At 39.0% G+C, this 24,849-nt stretch overlaps 1 protein-coding gene across 24 annotated transcripts in view; it reads left to right on the forward strand.

Moving 5' to 3' along the window:
- SOX6 (SRY-box transcription factor 6) overlaps positions 1 to 24,849 on the forward strand; it is a 458,734-nt gene that overhangs the window by 352,830 nt on the left and 81,055 nt on the right. The window lies entirely within an intron of this gene.

The following is a 24,849-nucleotide window of genomic DNA, read 5'->3' on the forward strand; positions in this document are numbered from 1 at the left end:
GTGGACAAGTTGGAGAGAGTTCAGAGGAAAGCAACAAAAATGATAAAAGGTTTAGAAAACCTGAGCTATGAGGAAAGGTTAAAAAAACTGGGTATGTTTAGTCTTGAGAAAAGAATTCTGAAGGGTCAACTGATAATAGTCTTCAAACATGTTAAGGATTCATATAAACAGCACAGTGATCAATTGTTCTCCATGTCTACTGAAGGAGGGATGAGAAGTAACCACCTTAATCTGCTGCGAGGGAGATTTAAGTTAGATATTAGGTAAAGCTTTCTAACTACACCTCTACCTCGATATAACGCTGTTCTTGGGAGCCAAAAAATCTTACCGTGTTATAAGTGAAACTGCGTTATATCGAACTTGCTTTGATCTGCCAGAGTGCGCAGCCCCGCCCCCCCTGGAGCACTGCTTTATCGCATTATATCTGAATTTGTGTTATATCGGGTGGCGTTATATCAGAGTAGAGGTGTATAAGGCTAGTTAAGTGCTGGAGTAAGGTTACCAAGGGAGATTGTGGAATCCCCATCATTGGAGTGTTTTAAGAACAGCTGTCAGGGTTGGTCCAGGTATTTACATGATCCTTCCTCAGCACAGGGGCATGGACTATAAGGTCCCTTGCAGTCCTTCATTTCTGTGATTCTGTGTTTAGTGCAAGAGAGTTTGTGTGAAACAAGTGCTTTTATTTTTTATTTTACATTTATAAACTAGAGTCTGCTCCTAGATACAGCAGGTAACTCTCTGTTCTGACCAGCATTCTGAACACTTCATCTCTATAAGTGTGAATTTTTGAACTCTCCAGCCACATCACATAATAATAGCAGCTACTTCACACAGAAAGTCTGTGTTGAAACAGTGGATTCATTGATTGCCAATTAATTCAAGCTTATTAAAATATTTGTAAAGGCTAGTGCAGACCCTCCTCATATACTTGTTCCAGATTACAGACATTTGTGGCTTATCCTGTTAAAAAACTGTAATGAAGACAATCCCAGTGTCTCACCATCTACACCACTATTTATACCTGTGCTAGCTGGGCATGCAGGTCTGAACCCTACATACCACTACAGGTGACCAACCTTCAGGGGCATCAGAGATCTCTTAGGTAACTAGGATCAATCCCAGAATCCTGGTATACACTAGCAAAAAAAGTTCACCTTGAACAGCTACACTGAACTAAAGCTACACCTTGCCCTTAGCTATCTCATTGTAAAATAAAATCAAAAATAAAAAACTCTTTACAACTCAGGTGTAGATGTAGCTATGGTGGGTTCTGAATATCATGACTGAGACCCGGGACTGGAGTGTATTCAGTGGGGAGTCAGTATGGCGAGTAGAGCGCTGGACTGATGTGTTATGGCAATCTGTGTGGCACCATTTCAAGGTGTTTCTGTTCACCCTTTCAGCTTCAAGCGTATGTGAGTGAATCCACCCAAATCTGCCTTCTGCTGGGTAGTTTGCAAATACAGTACCACACACACATGTGGTACGTATGCGTAGTGGTTGTGTACCATTGCTGATATATCTGTACAACACATGCCTGTTGCTCTAATTGGTGAGAGTGATGAAACTTGCAAATCATTTCCCCCTCACTGCTCCTTTTTATATCCTTCTCTGTAATCTCTCTTCTTTCTTGTTGCCTTGATTTTTTCCTCCTACTTTTTAAAAGTTTGCACTCATTTTAATCAAATCTCCTGGAGGCTCATGTTCATGGTGAACCTGATTTAAAAGAGTGAATTTGCTCATCAGGCAGCTTTTCCCAAGCTTTCACAGCGGTCCTGACAGTCCTATTACTAGGAAATCTCGTATCAGCTTAGTTGGCACACAACTCAGCTGTCCCAGCAGACCTGACTGCATTAAATCTTGTGCAGAGTCCCTCCAAAAGAGGAAAAATGTTACAGCATGTTCTTTATTGTTTAAAAATCTGCTTTCATTTTTGGGTATTTCTACAAAGCAGTTTATATGGTAAAGAAGGAAATGTCGCAACTCTGTCAACAATTTCTGATAAACTGTTGATAGTAATGAAGCATTACAATTATGTTAGCTGGAGTTATTCCTAAACAAAGTGAGCTCCATAAAACCTATGGTTCATAACTTTTTCTCCTGATCTAGTTGTGTAATTTGTCCTTCAAAGTTTATCACATAACATTAATGAGCCTTGGCAAGTCTTAACTATGGGTGCAGCTGTGTTCTGGAAGCCTGAAGTATTATAATCAAGTAAAGAGAGAGAGTTTTAAAATTGTAACCAAATACACGTTTGTCCATTTCTATTCTTCCTAATTGCAGACAAAGTAAATGACCTTTTGTTACACCGCTGGGTGCAGATCCAATGCACTGCTGAAGCATTGCACAGTGTGCCTCAGGGGCACAATATTAGTAGAGTGAAGGCCAAAGAGTGCTATTTTTAGTTGAACAGTTCAGCAGATGGAGCCATGAATACTCATATATCTGAAGGTTGAGGGGTTTGAACCATTAATTTTGATAATGTATTTAACCCTGGGAACAATCAGAAACTGTAACTCTGAGGTTACAGTGCTTTTGACCTCTGGAGAACAGAGGGCACTCAGTACAGTAAACAATATATTACATTTCTACTTATACCAATTCTCTCACACATATAAATTTCAGAACACAGTTGACATTTGCTTTCCTCAGCTATTTTAGTGCTGGTCCTTAAAGTAAGTCAAGAAGAATGTGCAGGAAAGAGGCCAATGTAATGCAACAGTCATGTAAATATGGCCTTTAAATAACTAAGACGTTAAATGTGACTGTTTATGAAGAAATATTATTCTCTTGAACTAGAGTCTTAGTGACTTATTGTTTCAATGAAAAAGTTGTTTTAGTGGACTGCCTCTCTGTATGGAGTTTCCTCTATATGTTGTAACCTTAAAGCAATTTTTTATTGAGGCTAATGTGGTCAGATAGTCTTAGCATTGACTGAAGGTGATTTGGTCCCACTCTGTTACCACATCATGTAAAGTGATATACCTGCCTTATGTCGTCTTATTAAATGATGCATGCTCCTCTTCAGCAAATATAGCAGTTAAATATCACACAGCATAAATATTTCTAATTAAAAGATCTCCATGTGTCAGCATATTGGTAATGTATTATTTTAATCCATTTATTTTGTTTATGAAACAGTGACATATGTTTAGATTGTGAAATATATGAGCCTTAAAAATCACTTTATTGAAGAAAATTAATTCCTACAATGCTGTCTCAGTAATATGTTCACTCACCCAGTCAGTCACTGGCAGGGCTGCCACTCTTAATGTTGGTTAGACACACTGTAACAGTTTTATCTGACATAACATTCTCGGATGTAGTCAATAATAATTTTTTCAAATGCAAAAGCCATTGGATTTTCCTTTCTTTTTTAACCCAACGAAGAATGGGAATTGGGTAAACACGAAAGAGATTCAGTGAGACCAATCAAAATTAAAATCAGCTAGTTACCTTTTCAAAGGTAGACACTGTAATTTGTTTGTCAGCAGGTAGGTGTTTGGGTCAGCATGGTGAGTGAGTGACTGTCAGCAGGAATTCCTACAAGACAAGTAATTTCACTCAATGTATTACTGACAGATTGCTCACCTCTTCGAATCACTAGAGAAAACAAACTTAATATTGTTACAGGCAGAGTTTCTGTCTTCATTAGCCTCATAGAATGATTTTATCTAGCACTCAAAGACTACTGAGCTCTGGGTGGGCATATTTTAACAGAATGCTTCTTATTATGATACTATGAGTAGTGGCCTAAATTAAGGGAATGGCATGTGCAAATTCAGGTATGTGGAAATAGTAATTTAAATATTTTTGTTGTGTTTTATTTCATAGAAATTGTGGGGTGAAAGAAGCTCAAAAAGAAAGAAAGAGGTTTTAATACAGCTTTGAGAGAGCAAGCACGCTCTTTAATACAAAAATAAAATTAAAATCTTGTCAAGCTTGCAACAATTAGGCGAGTTTAATTAAAATTAAAGGAATATTTATACACGTTCTCTTCTTCTTTCTCAATTCGCACACGTGTGTGTGTAATCTCTCTGTTATCAAGTTTAATTATATCAATGGTAATGAAAGGGTATCAATGAAAATGATGTCAGTGGGTTGCTGTTTCACTTCTCCTGGCACAGATTGGGATTCTTTTGGGCTGGATACTTAATCCCTTGACCCTGCTCCCTATGTTTTTTCTCATTCTTTCTGATCTCCAGCTTTAATCTCCATCTTTGGTGAGTATGAATTTCTTTGCACCTTGGCAGTGTAGATTTCATCTCTTTATGAAGAAGAGAGTAGGAGGGGAGACTGAGATGTGGCACAGTATGAAGAGTCTAAATGATAAATATTTAAATTCACTCATCATCAGCAAGTGCATACGTATGGAGTTTGGATATCAGACTGTTTACTGCAGCTCTTCTTTTAATGTGAATAGGTTGAATGAAAATTTAAACCCATGTGAACATTGAAGATTGAGTGTTTCCAATCTGAACAGAAAGTTTATGCAACCTAACAACTGGCTTCCTCTGAACACAAGCAAAAGTACTTGTAAAAGCTATTTTTCAGTGGCTATTAAGACATATGTCTGCAGTGTGTATCCACTCCAAAGTCAGTCAGAAGAAGCAAATAAGCTACTGCTACATTGACCAATAGTACCCTGTAGACCAGTGCTGTGATATTTCATTAGAGGGTTGGCATATTTTAAAAAACTTTATTTTAATTGTGATGTGTCTTTGGGGAGCGTGCTAGCTATGAAGCCCACTCAGAGCTGGCAGTTGCATCCCTCCACGCTTTTTAGAAATGTATATGGTATATGCCTTTTGGGAATTGGCTAGGAAGTGTATTTCTGGAAGTTCATTATGTTTCTGACAACCTTACAGCAGACTTTTTAATGTGAACTATAGGTTACAAGCAGAAAAGGATTTTCAGTACAAGGTTGTTCACATATCCGAAAGTTTATCATTTTTAATGTACTTATAGATCCGTAAGTATGGAGAAGAATGCAACAAATGCAGTCCTTTATGGAGATAGTAAATACAGTAGGGCACTGTGCGTGTACGGACATTCCACTGCCATAGCTCCATCCCCTTGCTGGCTAATTGTTAGAGTAGTAGTAATATTAATAACTCAGTTTCCCTTTGAAGTAAAAGTTATAAGGATGGTGATATCTAGAAGAGGCAGAAATTTTTAAAAAATGGAAAAAGAGAAAAAATTTCTTAGTTTCATAGACTGAAAAGTTATCATCATTTGTTTTCTTTGGGTGGTCTTTGAATAAACAAAGGAAGCAGTCCCTACAAGTAGCCCAGTTTAGACAAAAACTCAAAGGCAATTCATAGCTAAAAGGAGACAAAAATATTCTAGAAATCAGTTAATAGGGTCACTGGGGAAAGCCCCTTAAGATGATGAGATGTGAATATTTTTGTTCCTCCCACTCTGATTGTCTAAGATGTGGTGTATTTGTTTGGCCAGTAATGTTTTTAGAATCAGCATGGCTGAAAAATTAGATAACCATATTAACTATACTAACTCTTGAGTTTATGTCTCACAAGAAGTATTGGAATCATCTGTCCATTCATAGACTCAGCATGAAGGCTACATAAGCATTCCATATTGGATTCACAGAAGGTATGCATATAACTCAAAACAAAAAAGTGTGCAGTAAGTCAAGGAAAAAATGAGCATAGCTAAGTGGCAACGTTCAAAGAGTTATTCAAGACAAAAAAGGAATCCTTCGCTAAACAGAAACCCCAATCCCAGTGAAATAAATAGAATGGAGCGTAGACTGTGCTTACAGGTGCTATGGAATATGGAAATTAGGAGGGCTAACATGAATTTGAATTACAAATAGGCAGACATAAAGACAAATAAAAAGAAATTATTTAAGACTATTAGAAGCAGAAAACTTGAGAGTGAATTGGTAGGGCTACTGGACTTCCTGGGAGTAAAGGGATCACTAAAGGAGGGTAAAGGTATTGTAGAGAAGCTAAATGATTTGTCCTGTACACTTCAGGATGAAAGGACGACAAGACATCAGAAATGTGGTTTATGTAGGCCACAACTTTATAAAGTAACACATCTGGGAACAATCTAATAATAACTCATCCAGTGCAGCCCATCCCTCATTTGTAATCCATTCAGTGTGGGGGAGGACTGCCATCAGCCCCCTACTCTGTTGGCTAGGTCTCAGTAGCATTGCTGAGACCGCCACTGCCCTCCCTGAGGGCTAAGAGGGAAAGGAAGAGGGGATTGTATCCTCCCTCTACCAGTCCTTAGGAGCCTCAACCCCATTCCACATCTAATTTAGCAGGTGCCATCTCCTAACCTGCTTCCAATTCTGGTTTATCAGGGAACCAGACCCCTACTGAACGATTACCTGCCCTGGGCACTTGCCACTAGGATGCTCCAGCTTAGCTGCTTATTTGCTTAGCTGCTTCCCCTCATCTCTGCCATATTTTCAGATTGGGGAAAGGGGAATATACTTGCACATGTGATGGTTGTGTCCAGAAATTAGACTGTTTTGGGTGGAAATTATTGAAGAGATTCATTTTATGATAAAATGTCGGCTTACTAGAGATCCCCTGACCTGCTTGCTTAATTTTCCAGTAAAGCATCTGCATTTTAAACAGAACACATTAATTTTCTCCTTATTGTTAAGTGCTAGACTTTGTACTGCAAGTTATTGGAAAAAATGTGACCTCCCCCTCCTCTGAAATTCTGGCATGGTAAAATGTAGACAGCCCTTAGAACAGAAAAGCTTGCCCACCAAATACATAGACAAGAGAAGCAGCACAAATAGGACATGTATTTAGAAATTGTCACTCTTTTTTGGCATGCTCAGCAGAGGAGGGGTCCCCAGCCAGCAAACCAGAATCTTTAACCAGGTTCTTTAAATATTAACCTGGTCCTGAATAAGTAATTGCAGCATAGTATGTTAGTGTTTTATTGTAACTTTGCCTTAATAAAAAGTTTAAAAAATGCTTCCCTATTAGGAGGGCTAACATGGAATTTGTACAACAAATAGCCAGACATAAAAACAAGTAACACAATATTATTCAGAATATTAGAAGTAGGGACCTTGACCATGAATTGGTAGAACTGCAGAATTTTCTGGGAGCAATAAAGGAGGATAGCTAACTGAGAGAGAATAGAAAATAGAATAAAAATAAATGATCAATTTTAAACAGGGAAAAAAGCTTAATTTTGATGTTTCCTGAGGTCCCAGCCTCAGATCTGATTTGTTTAATATACCGTATTTAGAATTTTGTTACAATTTTTATTAATGATTGGAACTGGTAGTGAACAGTGAGGGGGCAAAATATTCAGGTAACCGACAATTATTCAGATTAGTAAAGGCCAGAGAAAACTGAAGAACTTCAGAGGGATCTTACAAAGCTAAGCTGAACTGGTAATATGATGGTAGATGAAATTCACTGTTGAAAAATGCAAGGTGGTGCTCATTGAAAAGTATAATTGTGAACAATTTGCTGAGTTCTAAATTAACTATAACTACTCAGGAAATGGTCGGGCTACATAATGAAAACCTCTGCTACCTGTGCAGCAGTGGTCAAAAAAGCAAACAAGTTGTTAAAAACTTTAAAGAATAGGATAAAAATAATACTGGAAGTATCATAATACCACTATGTGAATCAATGGTATGTTTTCATCTGTGATACAGTATGCAGTTCTAGTTAGGGTATGTCTACACTACGAAATTAAGTCGAATTTATGGAAGTCTTTTTTTTAGAAAATGTTTTTATACAGTCGATTGTGTGTGTCCCCACACAAAATTCTCTAAGTGCTTTAAGTCAGCGGACTGCTTCCACAGTACCAATGCTAGCGTCAACTTCCGGAGCGTTGCACTGTGGGTAGCTGTGAGTAGCTATCCCACAGTTCCTGCAGTCTCCGCTACCCATTGGGATTCTGGGTTGAGATCCCAATGCCTGATGGGACAAAAAAATAGTGTTGTGGGTGGTTCTGGGCACATGTGATCAGGCTCCCCTCTCCCCCCCAGTGAAAGCAACGGCAGACAATTGTTTTGCGCCTTTTTTCCTGGGTTACCTGAGCAGATGCCATACCACTGCAAGCATGGAGCCTGCTCAGCTCACTGTCACTGTACATATCCTGGGTGCTGGCAGACGTGGGACTGCATTGCTACACAGCAGCAGTTCATTGCCCTTTGGCAGCAGACTGTGCATTACGATTGGTAGCCATCGTCATCATATTCCTGGGTGCTCTTTTAGCCGACCTCGGTGAGATTGGTCAGGGGCGCCTGGGCAGACATGGGAGTGACTCAGCCAGGTCACTCCCATCTTCTGCCGAGCACCCAGGAGATGATGATGGCTCGCAGTCCTACTGCACCGTCTTCTGGTGAACAGCCAGGAGATGATGATGGCTATCAATCATAATGCAGCATCTTCTGCCAAGCACCCACGAAATGATGATGGCTTGCAGTCGTACTGCACTGTCTGCTGCCAGCCCAATATGTAAAAGATAGATGGATCAAAACAAGAAATTGACCCGATTTGTTTTGTGAAATCAATGGTCTGCTAAATCCAGGGTTTTGAGTTCAATCCTTGAGGGGGCCATTCTGTGTGACAGTTGTTTGTGTTTCTCCTTGATGGAAAGCCACCCCTTTTGTTGATTTTAATTCCCTGTAAGCCATGTCGTGGGTTGCTCCTCCCTCTGTCAGGACAACGGCAGACAATTGTTTCACGCAAAACCAGGTGAGGAGCAGAACCAGCGCTAGTGTTTTTAGCACCCTAGGCGCACAGCCATTTCGCCGACCCGTGCACTGCTCCTGCGGCTCCGGTGGTCCTGCTGCAGGCATTCCTGCGGAGGGTCCGCTGTTCCACGGCTCCAGTGGAGCTGCCGCAGGCGTGTCTGCAGGAGGTCCACCGGAGCCGCGGGAGCAGCGGACCGTCTGCAGAAATGCTTGCGGCAGGTCCACTGGAGCTGCAGGAGCAGCAGACTATCTGCAGGAATGCCTGTGGCAGGTCCACCGAAGCCGCCTGCCGCCCCCCCACCAGCAAAATGCTGCCCCCCAATAATCCTGGCACCCTAGGCGATTGCCTAGGCTGCCTAAATGGAAGCGCCGGCCCTGGTGAGGAGGAAACAGCAGCGCGGTGATGAGAGGGACATGGTAATAGACTTCTCACAAAGTACTGGCCAGGCAGTGTGCCCTGGCAATGTGCACTTCATGCTGATGAGCTCTGCAAACATGCTGGCCAAACAGGAAATGAAATTAAAAAGTTCACGGGCCTTTTCCTGTCTACCTGGCCAGTGCAGAGTTGAGAGCGCTGTCCAGAGTGGTCACAATGGAGCATTCTGGGATAGGTCCCGGAGGCCAGTACCATCAAATTGTGTCCAGACTATACCAAATTCGACCTGGCAAGGCTGATTTCAGTGCTAATCCCCTCATTCGAGGTGGAGTTAAGAAATCGATTTAAAGAGCCCTTTAAGTAGAAAAAAGGGGCTTTAGTGTGTGGACGGGTCCAGGGTTAAATCGAGGTAACACTGCTAAATTCAACCTGAACTTGTAGTGTAGACCAGGCCTTATCCATCTCAAAAGAGATATAGAAGAAATAGAAAGTGTTTATAGATGGATGACCAAAATGACACAGAGAGACTGCAGTATGAGGGGAAACTGAACAGAGTTGGACTGTTACATTAGATAGAGATATCAGAAAGGTGTATGAATAATGGTGTAGTAAAGGTAAAATTGGGATCTTCTGTTTGAGCTTTTCCGTAACATGAGAAAAAGGAGACATTAGTGAAATCAAAAGACAACAAATTAAAAATGGATAAAGAGAATACTTTTTCACGGTATAATATTAACCTTTGTAACTCATTGCCACAAGATATCATTGAGTCAAGATATCAGTGCTTGAGAGGATTACAAAAAGATAAGACATGTAGATAATGAGAACATCTTCAGTTAGATAGAATAAAAATTGGATACATACTTCAGGGAGTAAACCAACTACTAACTAATTGGAGTTAGGATGAAATTTCCTCTGTGGACAGATTATTCCATAATTATCCACTACCAGATGTTTTGCATTGTCCTCTGACTGGCCACTGTCAGAGGAAAGTTACTAGACTAGGTGGACCAGTGGTCTGAGCTGGTGTGTGAATTCCTATGCTCGTAGAAAGAAAAATTTGGGTAAAAAAGGAGAGTAATACTGAAGAGAACACACAGAGGAACATTTCAGACCACATTTTCAAACAGGCCCCACAAAGTCTGCCTTTGTAAATTCTTTATTTGCATGTCTAAGATACATTTTCATACACAACATGCATAACTGGGTTTACAGTTACTTTTGATTTTGATGTGCAAATGTGGAATTTATACACACACAATTGCAGGGGTAATTTTAGAGGCCCATTTTGCTCTTAATTTTTAAAAACATTTAAAACAAATAATTTGTTTGAAAGCTCATGTAAGTTCTAAATATACAGTAGGAGATTTTTTATGCATGATCTGCAAATGGCCCATAATGTAATTATTTTAAAAGTTTAAAAATAGCTTTTAACTAGGGCTGTTTTATGGTTCACAAAGAAGACATTTCACTGTTTTTTGCATTTAAATCTATGTTGAAAATATATTGACTTATCAGGTAACACAGCATGCTGAGAGGGGACAAAACCATTTTTAATGATATGTTAATTGAATGGGATGCTAGAGATGCACCTGAATGACTTTTTTCCCAGATGTGCCCCAGCTGAGTGATAAAGCTTCTCCTGATCAGTAGAGCCAGTGTATATTTATTATATCCCTAGTTGTCATCTTCCAGTTTTGCTAGTGAAAATAATGCCATGGCTGTGAACTAGAGTGTGAACTCTCTGTGGCTCTTCGATAGTAGATAAGTTATATAGTTTAAACCTTCAAATTGCACTTTGAAAACATGCCTCTTAATTGTGACTTTCAGAGTCTTCTCACAAGATGGAGACACCACCACATGGGCTTAAAAGTGAGGTAATTTAACTGGGACTCTTTCTCTTCCCTGATTCTCATCCACTTGTAGGAGTAGTGGCTTCTTGTTTTCTCATGGGAGCCTATAGAAGTTTAATTATATCAGTTTTGCCTTTCAGCATCATTAGTAAATAAATGAGTACTTTTTTTTTCTACGCAGCTGTAGGAAATATTGATGTAAGCAATAGTTGTGTGTGCTCTCTACTCCTTCTGAGAGGCCAGCTAGGTATTCCACCCCTTTCTCCCAGACCTGATTCAGAGCCTCACATGTATATATACAGAAGATATTTGTACTATTCAGTTTTTATATATACAGCTTTCTATTGCTTTTGTCTGTTACTGCACTTTTTTTGTTTTCTTTCTGATTTTTGTGCCAGGTTGGCAGGTCTAGAAATAGTCACAAAACAGGCAGCAGTTACACAACCTTCCCCATAACAGGCACATGTCTTACTCCTGACTTGATAACTTCACCTTTTTGGTTAGGAAAGTAATGCAGTTCTCAGGTCCCTTCTAATTCATTTCACATAGGCCACAGTATAGCCATCAGACGATACCATTTTTTAGATACCAATTACCTACATGAGCTAGAGTCAAACTAGTAACTATTAACAATTCCCTGAACCAGCCGATCCTATGTACATTTTGCTTTACAGGCAAAAGTATAAAAATCCATTAAATTATTAAATACAAAGCTTCATAACTACCATCAATTTGGCAGCTTACTGTACATCCATGGTTCCTTTCCTTTGATGTAGAATTATTGCATATCACAAATCCCACCTCATAGCTTGCAGCTGCCACTGCTGTAATTTCTCCAGGGCACTTTCATTCTGCTCTTCTATGTGTCTGCTACCCCTCCAGCTTTGGAGTTGTCCACAATTTTGGTCATGTTGAACTGACACTAAAAACAAACAAACAAACAAATCTAACAAAGGCATCCATGGAGCAGCCATGGAAGGTGTAGAAATTAGTTTTCAACTTTTTAGATTAATTGGTTAACAAAACAAGTCTCTGGAAATCCTAAAAGTCCTGGAATAAGCTACAACTGCCTGCTAGCGTTCTTGTCTCAGTACTGAGACAGAAGCTGCTCTGTAGACCACTCGGTTCGATAGTATGAGAATTGTTGCTTTATTTAGACATTACTGTACCAAATGTATAATGGTTGTATGCACTAGTGCCAGAGCTACTGTGTAAGATTTTGCAGGACTTAGAGATTGACTGCTGCATCCCACATTTTGTGATATATTGTGCTATCTGATAGGGTCACTGAAATCAGAAATAAGTCATCTTGTTTATCCCTGTGCAACATAAATAATAGTCTACGAGAGCTGTGAGCTGACTGTGAATCTGCATTGTAATTGTGCTTAGGAAGGACTTTATTGCCATTGTCTGGGTACACTGAAAGAAGGACAGGAGACACTTGTTATGGATTTTAATCGGGCCACAACTTTATTATATAGATGTCTGGGACTACTCGGCAGATAAAGTGTACAGTGCAGGCAAATCCATGCTTATTCAAATCAGTTCTCCATGCCTTGCACTAGCCCCCCTTTGTTTCCATCTAGGTCCCTCAGCTCACCCATGGCTTGGACCTTACCATCCACTACCCTCATAAGAGGGTTAAGGTGGGCTATGAGAATGGGGGGATTGGGTGGGGAGGTTGGCTCCTTGCCGTACCAATCAGAGGAGTCCCTAAGCCCCTCCCCCATTCTGTTCCTTTATCCAGTACCTCCTTTTAAGTCCTTTACCAGGCCATTTATCTGGTCACTGGCTGCCTTCCCTAAGGAGTACCTTCGCTGGACATCCACCCAACCTTACAAAATAAGTTGCGACATATTGTCTACCACCTTTTCTTCTCACCGTAAAAGGTCCTCCCTCACACCTGCTGTGGGGAAGTTGAAAAAATCACACTCCACTGAATCCAATTCAAGTAGTGCATGAAAAATTCCTTCACAGCCCCCCTTTAAAAGGAGCAACTAGTGTAATGCCCACAGCAGGTCCTAACCCATCCTGCAATTCGCCTCCACTAGAGGAGGGAGGGTGGGTGCTGGCTTACTCGCTGTGTGGAACAAAGAGACTTTCCCCACCCAGGTTTAATTCCTTTATGCCCTTTTGACCTCACATTCCTGGTGTGTGTGTGGGGGGAGATAGGGGGGAGAGGGAGATGAGTCACTGCTGCAAAGCTGACCACCAAGCACCATTTTTACAGCAGTTTCTGACCTCCTCCCTCTCCCCCCCACCATAAAGCAGGGCTGTCCTCTTCAGACAAACTCTGCCCCACCTTAGTTGTGGTGCAGTCATTTTGTGCAACTCCCTGAGTTAGTAGAAGAGTTGAGATAGATCACCTAAAATGCTCACTCCTTTTGTCATGTACTATGTTAATCTTTCTATTTTAATTATTATCTTTTAGATAAAAAGATGCTAAGTGATATTTAAAACTTTCGAGTCATTATCTGCAAGGAATCATAAATACCTAATAGAAGCATGTGTTAACCTTAGCTTTTATGTATTTTGAATACAGAGCAGGAATCATAACCTTCACAAACAATTTACATACTGTGTATGCCTTTGGCTCACCCCCATTCACACCATCAAAGAAGGGAAAACTAACAAGGCAAGTTAACTAAAGAGTTATGACATGGTGAAATTTGCTCACTATGAGAAAAAGCGGTGATCACTGTGGAATTTACAGTATGCAAAAGGCTTGCTCACTGTATCGTGTTCCCCCCATTTACTATTTGACTAGGATTTTTTCCTAGGACTACAGTTGGTATCGTGAATGGTCAAACTCAGATTTTTGGGTACCAAGCATTTTATGTTACCTGCAGGTATTTTAGTGAGCTGGACAATTTCAGTATTTCAGTTCCACTCTATTTCTATTCCCTAGTTCCGACTGCAGGCTCAGTGTATTCAGCAGGTTGTATGGCAGCAGATGAAACAGATGTTTAGACCATACTGGAAAGGAACGGCATGCTGCATTAGGACCTGGATATTCCTCTTGACATCTGGATGCTGCTGGGTCACAAAGCCTGCCTTAGGCCAGGATGCTGTAGGAGCCTTGTGGCAGTGAGCATAGGGTCTTAGCTGCTCTTTAAGCGATTAGTGCAGTGAAGCAGCAATAATGCTGAATTATCGCTTGGTTGCTTTCTTCCAAGGAATCTTGGGACAAAAGGATAGTCAAGGAGGAGTATTTACAGTAGACTCATGCTCACAGAGACAGGGCTAATTACCATGTGTTAAAAAGCTTTCTTTCAAATAATGTAATATTCAAATAGCTATGGATCCTTTAGTCAACTTTGTACAAAGCAGTAAACAAATAGCTTCCAGAAAAACCTGCTTTTCTCATTTAATATCATTAGGATGAAAAAGACAGTTTCAGCTACTTTCCAATTCCATGGTATAGTCAAATTGTATGTAACAGACAACAAAATATGATGGATGACATGAAATAATGTTCATGCCTTCCAGAGACAAAAATGTAAACTTCTAATAGCTGCAGGGAAGAATATTAGATATGGAAGCTGTCTGACTTATGCATTGATTCGTTATAGTTTCACTTTATCAAGCTGAAGATTTGTGCTGTATGTGTTCCTACAACCTAAACTGTCTGCTGCAGCACTTTCCTATTTGATGTGTGTTATTTAAACACAATAGGCGTGGTGTATGGCATGGAAATAGGTGTGTTTAATGTTCTGTGATTATTAGCTGCCAGAGAAAATAGCATTCTCATGGTCTTTCTTCTTATATTATTTTCATAGTTAAGACTATTTAAAGCAGGGCCCATAAACAGAGTACAACTTTTTGTAGCGCATCAGGTAATGTATTGAAGAACAATTTGTTGCTCTCATTTAACCTCTAGTATTGTAAGGGGGTCATATTAATTAATACTGGCTAAAGGCTTGACCTGAGGGGCAACGAAAAGTGGTCGAGCTGCATTTTCAGAGCCAGGCTGTAATCTGTTGGGAGAGGGAAAAAATAAATTAGAAAGTACCATTTACTGAAATTCTTTCCAACTAAGCTGTATTTCAATGGGCCATTTAATGCTCAGATGGACAAAGGTATTACTTCAGTCATTGAATTGTATCAAACCCTTTCTCAGAGGCCCAGTTTAAAAACTCTACAGGAAAAGTGGCTTAGCATCATATTCTCGGCAGAGCAACATTCAGTCTGTTTGAAAAAAAAAAATGAGTGAAATGAGGTGAGACACAGCCACAAGTCAGTGAGGTTTTTTTACTTCACCCTCCCGTCAGTGGCTTCACAAGGGAATTGCTCCTCAGAGTCTGAGAGCTCCATATTCAGAGCAGAAAGGCTTTTTTCCTAGCTGTTATTTTGTTCCCCTGGTCAGCTTTTGGCCTGCCCTTTGTTCTTTCCTGACATGGCAGAAATGTAGTTTTTTCTTCTGGGGACTTTAGGGGCGTACCTACATTTTATAAGGTTAGATCTTTGACTCAGTCACATCAGAAGAAAAGGGAAATCTGCTTTAAATATCACAGACTTGGGCGCTTGTGACTTGAATAGTTATTCTCTTTCAGTAGAATCAACATTATTTATACTCTTGGGTGGTAGGAGAGCACTAATTGTGCTGTTTGAACTTTGGCTGTTTTAAATTTTAAGTATACATTTAAATTCGTATTTTGCAGGAAGTAAACCTTTGTTTTGCAATTTTGATGCTGTTTCATTAAATATATCATGCAGTCTTATAAGGTGATGGGGTGACATGCCCTGGAAATTTGTTGAGGTGCAGTAAAGCTAATAAACCAACTGTTTTACTTCTCTAAGGGGAAACAAATACAGTATTAAGGAGGCAACTGCCAGGTGCCTAGTTGTTTTGATCATCTTAGCCACTGGCAGCTACTGATAGTTTATATGAGCGCTAAGCATGCTTTCTTGGCTTTGCTCTCAGTTTTACCGTAAACTGGTTGTGAACAGGCAGTTTTTAAGAGATTGTATTTAATTGTCATAATTTAATCAGTCCAAAGTCATTTGGTACTTAAGGAGTATAAGTCCCAGAAATGATGCTCAAATGAGAGCTCTCTGCACTTATGCATGTAGGGCAGTTTCTGCAGCATTCCTTCAAAGCAGGAAGAGGTCAAAAGAATAAGATGTGTACTAGAAAACCAAACAAAATGGAAATGATCTTAAGAGCACCTTAATGCATGTATGCCTGGAGGCAAATTCAGCTCTCAGTTACACTGCTGCAATTACATTTGAATTCAGCGGAGTTACTCCAAATTTACACCAGTGTAAGCAGAGTGGGCTTTGGGCTTTGGTGCCTATGCTCTGCCATGTCATGGTGATGAGCACAGGGACAGACAGTCAGAAGTTAATTGGTACTTAAATAAATGGATATTATTGCAGAATGCCGACTAGTGTTTCACTTCACATTATATTCCATCACAGCAGCTGTAGCTTTTGGACAGAACTATAGTTGCTGTAACTGCCTTAATTTAAATACAAGGAATGTTAATACCATTTAAAGAAATTAGTCAAATGCTAATTTGATCTTTAGTTTACATTTCCCATTACACTAAACTTTAAAATTGATGCGCTGTAGCTGGCTTTATTAATTAAGGCTCTTTCAGCAGAAATACATACTGTGACAAATAAAACCATACATATATATTGCAATGATACAACATATATGAATCACAGTATTTAAGAATGAATCAAAGACAAAGAATTATATCATTTATTCAGAATGCCTGGCAATGTGATAGTCTAGTCCACTAATATTTGCATCAGGCCCCATTATATTACTGTTCTCTGAACAAGTAGCAATAGTCTATTTCTTCCAAAAGCTGAGGCAAGAAATCAAAAACCATAAAGAACAGATAGGGTGCAGCTAATTATTAATGCTTTGCAATTATGCCCCTTTCCGGAATAATAAAATTTTCCCCAGTAGAGGTCAGGATCTTTGTCTCTGACTTATTTAACAGATCCTCTTAAACATCTGTCCAGCAGACTGCGGACTTTATTAGCAGACAAGAGATCCAACAGAGTTTGAGCCTGCTGAGTCCTTCTTCATCTTCACAGCTGTGGATTAACTCAGACTTTCCAGAAGAGGACAACCATATGGGATAATTGGTGTCACTGGGTAGCTAAAAAAAAAAAAAGAAGAAACAAATGTCGTCCAAACACAATTCAGTGTCTTTCTGGTCACAATTACCAGTCTGTTTAAGAAATAAGAAAGGCAGCATTACACTGAAAAAGGAAAGTCTATTCATATCTGTGTGGGAACCTAATCAGGCTCTTGTTTCCAATGACGATGGCTCCACAGTTGCACCAGGTCTGCGACAAGAATGCTCCTTTTGTGTGCCGATAATGCGGAAGTGATAAAATTTCCTATAAGAGACTTATGTGTTTACATCATGAGATGTGTTATTTGACAAAATGCTTTGTTCTCTGCATATTTTCCATGCAGAGTTTCATGCTGAGTTGTTTTGCTGGAAAGCTTTGATTAGCTAGAATTAGTTGCTGAAGTAAAATAGACACTTTTGTTTTATGAGTCCTCTTGCTGAGCTGTAAATTATAGTAAAATATATAAGGAGTGACAGAAAGAAGTGCTGATTTGAACCTTTGACCGGTGATAGGCATAAAAACATAAGATAACTCCTTCAAAGGACTACAAAGAGACATAAATATTCCATGGTCCACTTAAAGTCAGGTCCTTTTAACAAAGTAAAGCTGTTATTTTACATCAGGGGCCATTGACTCTGCAGTATTAGGACAACAGAAACTACAATATCTAAAATATTTACACTTTTTGTTTTAATTTAATACAGGTTGACCATTGTCAACCGCAGGGGTTTTTAAGCTATGAGGGTAATTTTTTTCACAGTGTAAAGGGAATGTAGTCGGTAAAAGAAGCTAGTGGACTGGTACTGAGGTCTAAGTACATGTTGCATTGCAGCTTGATGGAAATAGTAAATCAGATGTACATGTTCTCCTAAGAAGCCATACACTGAATAACATTGAGAACCATAGGAGAGTGTTCCTGTGCCATGTGCTGAGTAGCTGTCACAAAAATTAAAATGCACCCAACCCTATTGATAGCTACAGAAAAGAAAGAAAGAAAAGTGCATCAATATGAATAACTAGTATTCAGTAACCTCTTAATCCAATAGATGGCAGTTTTTCCAAGTGAGACTTCAGTAAACTGTTGTGTTCAGAGAAGGTGCATAAATGGAAACAGAGGGGAAAAAAGAAGTCCTCAGACTCCATCCATGAACATGAAATGTATCATTTGTATTCTCACAGAGGCAGTTAGTTTGTTTGCAAATGGCAGGCTGTAATAAATTTGCAAGCACATTAGCCAGAAAACTCATTAATAATCAGCGCAACAGCCTTTGTTATGATGACATTAGTCACAATAACTCATTGGCTGTCGGCTTGTGTTTCACCTAAAGGCCTTTTTTCAAAGGTGCTTGGCACGGTACTGTGAGAAGTGGGATAGCAGTAAGTTATACACCTACACCATGCAAACTCTTTGTGCAGTGCTGGATCTGTAAAACCAGAATGATCCAATCTCTTAGTCCACACTGTAGGTAGGGTAAATTCCCCACAAAAACAGCAAAACAAACAAAATCAGGGAAATATTTTTAAAGGAAGCATATGGCTGTGATATATGAAACTGATATGCTGTAGACAAATTCAACCTTTGAAGTATGCTCTTAGCTATTGTTTTAACATTTATCCTTGAAAAACTTTTTCATAATTGCAACTCCACTTTTCTATGTATGTGCTGCAATCAGTGCCACTTCAGTTATACATCTAATTAAAGTCAAATACTCATTGGTTACTATATATAATAAGCATATGAGTTAAATTGAAATCCTATACTTGTTGGTATTTATATTTTAAAATTGTATTTCAGTGAAGCCACAGCCAAATGTTTAGGTTTCAGTGGGATTTTCTGAGCTAAATATAATAAATAATATGTTAATGAACTGAAATGTTGTTCGTTTACATCCCTTGTGCGTTTATAGGAGTACAAATAGTGTGGGCCACATTCTGCTCTCACTTACACCTGTACAACCATATTCAACTTCTTATATAAACACACACATTAGTAGTATCTACAGTTCTAACAGGTAACATCTGTGCAAATGGACTATAAAATGAAATAAAACGTACTTTTAAAATAAAACATATTTCTCTATTTCTTTTTAGGGGATGTTTTCACACAAAAATGCTTTGCTTTTTCCAGGCTGAGATTTCTTAATCAAGTAATCAATTTAAACAATTGTACATGCACCTTTCCTTCTCCTTTTCTATGGAAGGAAGTCACAGGCCCAGATGCAGAGCTGTGGAAGATATTTTTCTAATGACAGCATCTGATTCCCTGGCAGACTCCACAGGCAGTAGCATAGGAGCTTTAGAGTTGCCTCTGGGTTTGTCGCATGGTTATGCGCTAATGAGTTTCTTGGGCTGGCTTGTGTCTCTGGATGCCATTTTCCTTTAACTCACCTTTGACTCTAAGGACTCTGTATTTAGTTTATTTGGGGAAGAAACACTATGCAAATCTCTCTAGACAAAGGCAGCTTGTTAAAAACAAACAAGTAAAATAACCTTGTGATAGTCTTTGTTTATATAGCTAACCTCATTCCCATTTCTCATTAATTATAGTGTTACTGTAGCGCTGAGAGGTCCCAGCTGAGGTCAGTGCCCCATTGTGCAAGGCACTGTACATACTCAAAGTAAGAGACATTCCTGACCCAAAGACCCTACCAATCTAAATTAAAAAGGCAGACAAAGATAGGAGAAAGGAAGTATTATTATTTCTATTTTACAGAATTATCCCTATTTTACTGAGAGGGATGATGAGTGACCTTTTTCAGTTGGGATTTAGAGTCCTAAGTGCTCAAGACACTTTTGAAAATCAGACTTTGGCTTCTAAGTCACTTAGATGCTTTTGAAAAGTTTGCCTTAAGTGAATTGCCCAAGGTCACACAGGAAGTCGGTGGTTGAACTGGGAAATTGACCCAATCCAATGATTAAAGCACAACACAATTTTTCCTTCCAATAGAAAGAATACTCTTTGGAGCAGGGATTCTGTCTTTCATTGTGTCTGTACAACACCTAGTACCTGGAACAACCACAGCAAGAATAAATAATAATAGAAAAATGAGTCCGTCAGAGATTTTATTTTTTTTATTTTAATTTTTTTTGCTGAACAGTGCACTGGTATTGTATTGAAGAAGCTGCTGTTTTAGATAGGCTTTGTAAGTTCTGTTTTTGTGATTAGAGAGTTATATTATGAAGGTATAGTGTACATCCTGGATTAAAATTCTGGAGTTATAGCTCCACAACATTGCCAGCTAAATGCACTATATAAGAAAAAACAACCACATCAAGTGCCATAATGCATTTGCAGTCATCCCTATAGAATTTTTTCCTTCTGAAACCGAATTACTCATTGTCTCAAAGGCTGAGCTTTCATCTCTGTAAATAAGATATTACAACATTGCACAGTTTATTTAGAACTCTGACAAATAAGGTTCCTCAATTGAGTCTCAATAGTTTTATTGTTTTAAACTGTTTCAAACATATTCCTTGTGGATATATAATAGGATTTACGGTTTTATTAAGAGAAGACGTTAAAGCTAAGCAGCAAGCTTAGAATGTCTTATTTGTGTTCAGACCCCAAAATACTTCCCACACCTTAGGAGACATTGCACTGTACAAATACAGAGGAAGATTTTGTGAATCTTCTTGTACAAGAGAGTAGAAGCCAACATGTTTTTAGAAACACTTCTTCCTTCTTTCCCACGCATCCAGCTGAATTCCACTGGCTCCGAATATTTCTCAAATCCATCTTTTCCATTCCATCTGACCTTCACAACACTCGTTTGTGTTTTGATTCTCTCTCTCACCTTGGGCACTGTGACTGCCTTCCTCTGGCCTCCCTGTGTCTTACCTTGCTTTGCTTCAGTATCTTTGAAATTCTGTCACAAAAATAATTTTTTTTTCCAGCACTTGGACCGTGGCATCACCTGGTCCCTCTTCATCATCAGCATTAAACTTAAAGCTTCTAGTCTGGACATTTAAGGTTCTACACAAATTTGCTCCAGCTTGTATGTCTAATCTCATTTCCTCTGACTTTTCCTCTCAAACCCATAGTTTGGCTCCAGATAAGTTTAATTGCGCTCTCCATCGCTTCTCACTCTTGCATTTGTGCTTATTTCCACCCTGCTCTGTTATGCCTGAAGCAACATCCTACCTCAAATGCAGGAGTTGAACAACTTCTCTTCATTCGAATACCTTCTTGAAACATACATCATTCACAAGGCCTTTCAATGACATCACACTTAAGACTATGTGTGTGTAAAAACCTATTCTGTCTGCCTATCAAAACTCTGTTACTCACACACACCAGATAAGTGAAACAACAAAGAACTGTCAACGTAAATTTCACGTATACTTGGTTCAAGGGCCATCCCATTTTATTCACCTCTAAATGATGATCACGATGATGATGACAACAACACTACTTTGACAGTTCTTTGTTGTTTCACTTATCTGGTGTGTGTGAGTAACAGAGTTTTGATAGGCAGACAGAATATGTTTTTACACACACATAGTCTTAAGTGTGATGTCATTGAAAGGCCTTGTGAATGATGTATGTTTCAAGAAGGTATTCGAATGAAGAGAAGTTGTTCAACTCCTGCATTTGAGGCAATCTGTGACTCTTAAAGCTCTTTGCATTCATTTAGCCTCAAAGTACTACAATATGAGGTAGGTATCATCATTCTAGCTTTAAAGATGGGAGAAATCTGAGACACAGAAAGGTTATGTGATTTGCCCATATTCACACAGCACAGTGCCAGTGAAGGGTGTTGTGTGCATAAGCGCAAGATGAAAAGTGATGAGGACTATAGGGGAGCCTGCATTAATAAGAGAGTCCTTGTATGGCCAGTCATTAGAGCCTAATACTAGTGAAGGAACTGTGTAAGCCTAAGCACCTCATGTTCCACCCAGACATGTCTGCATTTTGTTGGTGGACACAGTGATATTTGCCTGTTATTTATATATTTCACAAAGGGGTTGTGAGGCTTAGCTGGTGGCTTAGTTTTTAAAATCCTTCAGGATCCTTGGATGAAATGCACTGCAGAAGGGCTCAGTATTATCATCCTATTGATTTATTGCTGGAAATGTTTGGATATGCATGATGTTTTTCACAATATTGATGAAATTAAAATAGAAATATTCAATGCTCTAGGTAGTTTCTGTTTAGTAAAGCAGGGAGTAAGCACCATTGTATTATGTAACTCAGTTTTAATGCTTTGAAATATAGGCCAATTTCACTTACTGTAAGTTGGTAGTGGAAAATCCTGTGGGGGTTCATTCCAAAGCAGGGTTGGTATTGTTACTGCTTCCTGGATGTAGCTCAGACACCTGAATATGGATTTTGGAGCCTTAACCAGTTTATAAAAGTTCTGATTGTCAAAACTGCTAAGCACCCAGCAGCTCCCACTGACTTCAAAAGGGGCTGCTGGGTGCTCAGCACTTTTGAAAATTGGGCTCACCTGTATTTAAGTGCCTATTAGGATTTTAGGAACCTAACTATAGGTACCTGTTTTTTAATATCTTGACTTTGGTCTGAATCTGGGCTATTAAATGTGTGATACAAACTGTGTCTTGAATACTTGATGAATTTGAACCAACTAGTAGAACATGTAATCAAGAGTCTTATTTTGTAAATCGGCAGTTTTTAAACTGTTAGGTTCTGGAAGTAATAGAGAGAGGTTGAAAAGAGGGTATGTTTCAATGTTTAAGCTGCTCTTATAATATTCTCACTCCAGCTACGTAAATAACTATCATTTTATGTGCCAACGTAAAAAGGATGCAGTAATATTTAGAGCTGCTTTAAATTTATAAGTAACAGGACTGAAAAGAATTGCTGTGACTCATTAGTTACTGCGGTGGCTGACTAATACATCTTAAAATTCATGATTTTGGGGTAGGTTAATAAATTTTTATAGTCATTAGTCAATAGCTAACAAGTTAGCATTTCAATGGAAAGATTTCTATAGAAACTTTCACTCCAGAACATAAAAATCAAACAGCCTACATTCATTTTCCCGTCACAATTTTTTTCTTGAAGTTGCTTATAAAATCTGCATTGCCCGATCTACTCTTTGTACTCTCCTAGATTGCCATTTAAGGCCATATTTTCAAAGGTGAATGTACAATTATGTTTGCGAAAAGATTTGCACCAACAGATCTTTTATTTGCATATATTAATTCAGATTGCCTAATCCCTCAGACATGCAGGTATTTATGTGTAGTTACCCAACTTTTCTGCCTAAATGACAATTTTGCAGGCACCAGGGTGAATTTTTGTTCTGCCTCTGCCTCTATTTCTGGAAAAACTTGAACTTGCATGTACCAAACCAAGAAGTTCGTATATACGGTGTATTTTTATTTTTGTTATGCTTAGGACAAGTTTATAACACTGACAGGCAAAACAATTCCAGACATATGACTTAGCACCATAAAACTCTCAATACAGTGTCACAGTATAAAGGCAACTTTATTAAACTTTTAACATTAGCATACCTCCACTCAAGCAATTTCCCATACACTCACCTAATGGCCCATAGTCCTTGTTACTATCTTTGCTCATCCTTGAAGACTTGGGGTAATTCAGTGCCCAGTCCCCGTTGAGCAGCTGCTAAACTAAAAATTACAAATTAGTCCTCTGCTCACTAGAAAATCAGGCTTGCTTCTGTATACTGCAGAGACTTGAGATATTAGACCAAGACTTCTACTGCAAGGACTTCTGCCCTGCCCTTAAGATGCAACAAATACGTCTCTATCAATGATTGTCTACTGGGCTACAAACTGAAAGTACTGCAATAGTACTGTTCACTCTGCTGCCTTCACCCTGTATGAAAGTCTCTGTTGATGTGAGGAGAGTAACTTTCATCCAGCCTTCTCACCCTCGCAACATGCTCAAGAGGAAGGCAACCCTCTCCCCCAAACCTTTGGTGTTAAAGTCAGTGGGCAACTGAAGGAAAATTCCTTCCCAGACCTTGAAATTGCAATACCCAATGTACAACTTCTAGGCTACTTTAAGCAGAATCTGGATGAGCCATCTTTTGGCTCTGAAGCATGCTGTCTGTATTGCCATTGTAGTTATGAATGCTCTTGTGGCTAACTCACAGTATGGACAACTCTGTTGTTCTGCACAATGTACGTAGTACACAGAGAAAAGCATAAACTTCAAACATCCCTGTCACAATCAGCTTGTTCCTAAAGATGTATTTTTGTTTGTTCTGTCATCAGTTCCACTATAAAGTATCTAATTTATCCTGAGCTGAAAATGTTCAGGCTTCAAGAAGTTTGAAAATTTGCCTTTTTACCATCAAACAGTAATGTAGTCTATTAAACTAACAAAGAATGACCCTAAGAACATGATGTTAGTTTATATGCCATTGCCAAGGGGAACTGATAAGATCCCAGCAGTAGAGCAGAACATTTACTACTATATACAATTCTTCATTTTCATTATTCAGTGCGGAACAGAAAACTGGGAAATTAGAGTGCTAGCAGAGGAAAAAATTCAGTACTTCAACCTAAATATTTAAATATATCTGATTTCAGAAGGCTCCTCTCTTGTCCATGTGGAGACTGTGCCTGGCATTTTGAAGGGATGGGATGTAGTGGAAGCTTAGGGAAACAAACGAACAAAAAAGTCCATTTTTCATTAAGCACCCAGAGTTCTGACTCTGACCCTTCTCTATGCATTTGTCTAGCCATTGAGTCATTGAGCGCATAGTATTGTGTAACTTTCATTTCTTTAGAGGCTTGTTATATTAGAAAAATTGTTCCAAAGAAAGCAACAATTATGACATAAGCACATCTGGCTCTTGCAAATTATTCTTTAT

This window comes from Gopherus flavomarginatus, chromosome 5 (genome assembly GCF_025201925.1).
Source record: "Gopherus flavomarginatus isolate rGopFla2 chromosome 5, rGopFla2.mat.asm, whole genome shotgun sequence".
Classification (NCBI taxonomy): Eukaryota; Metazoa; Chordata; order Testudines; family Testudinidae; genus Gopherus; species Gopherus flavomarginatus.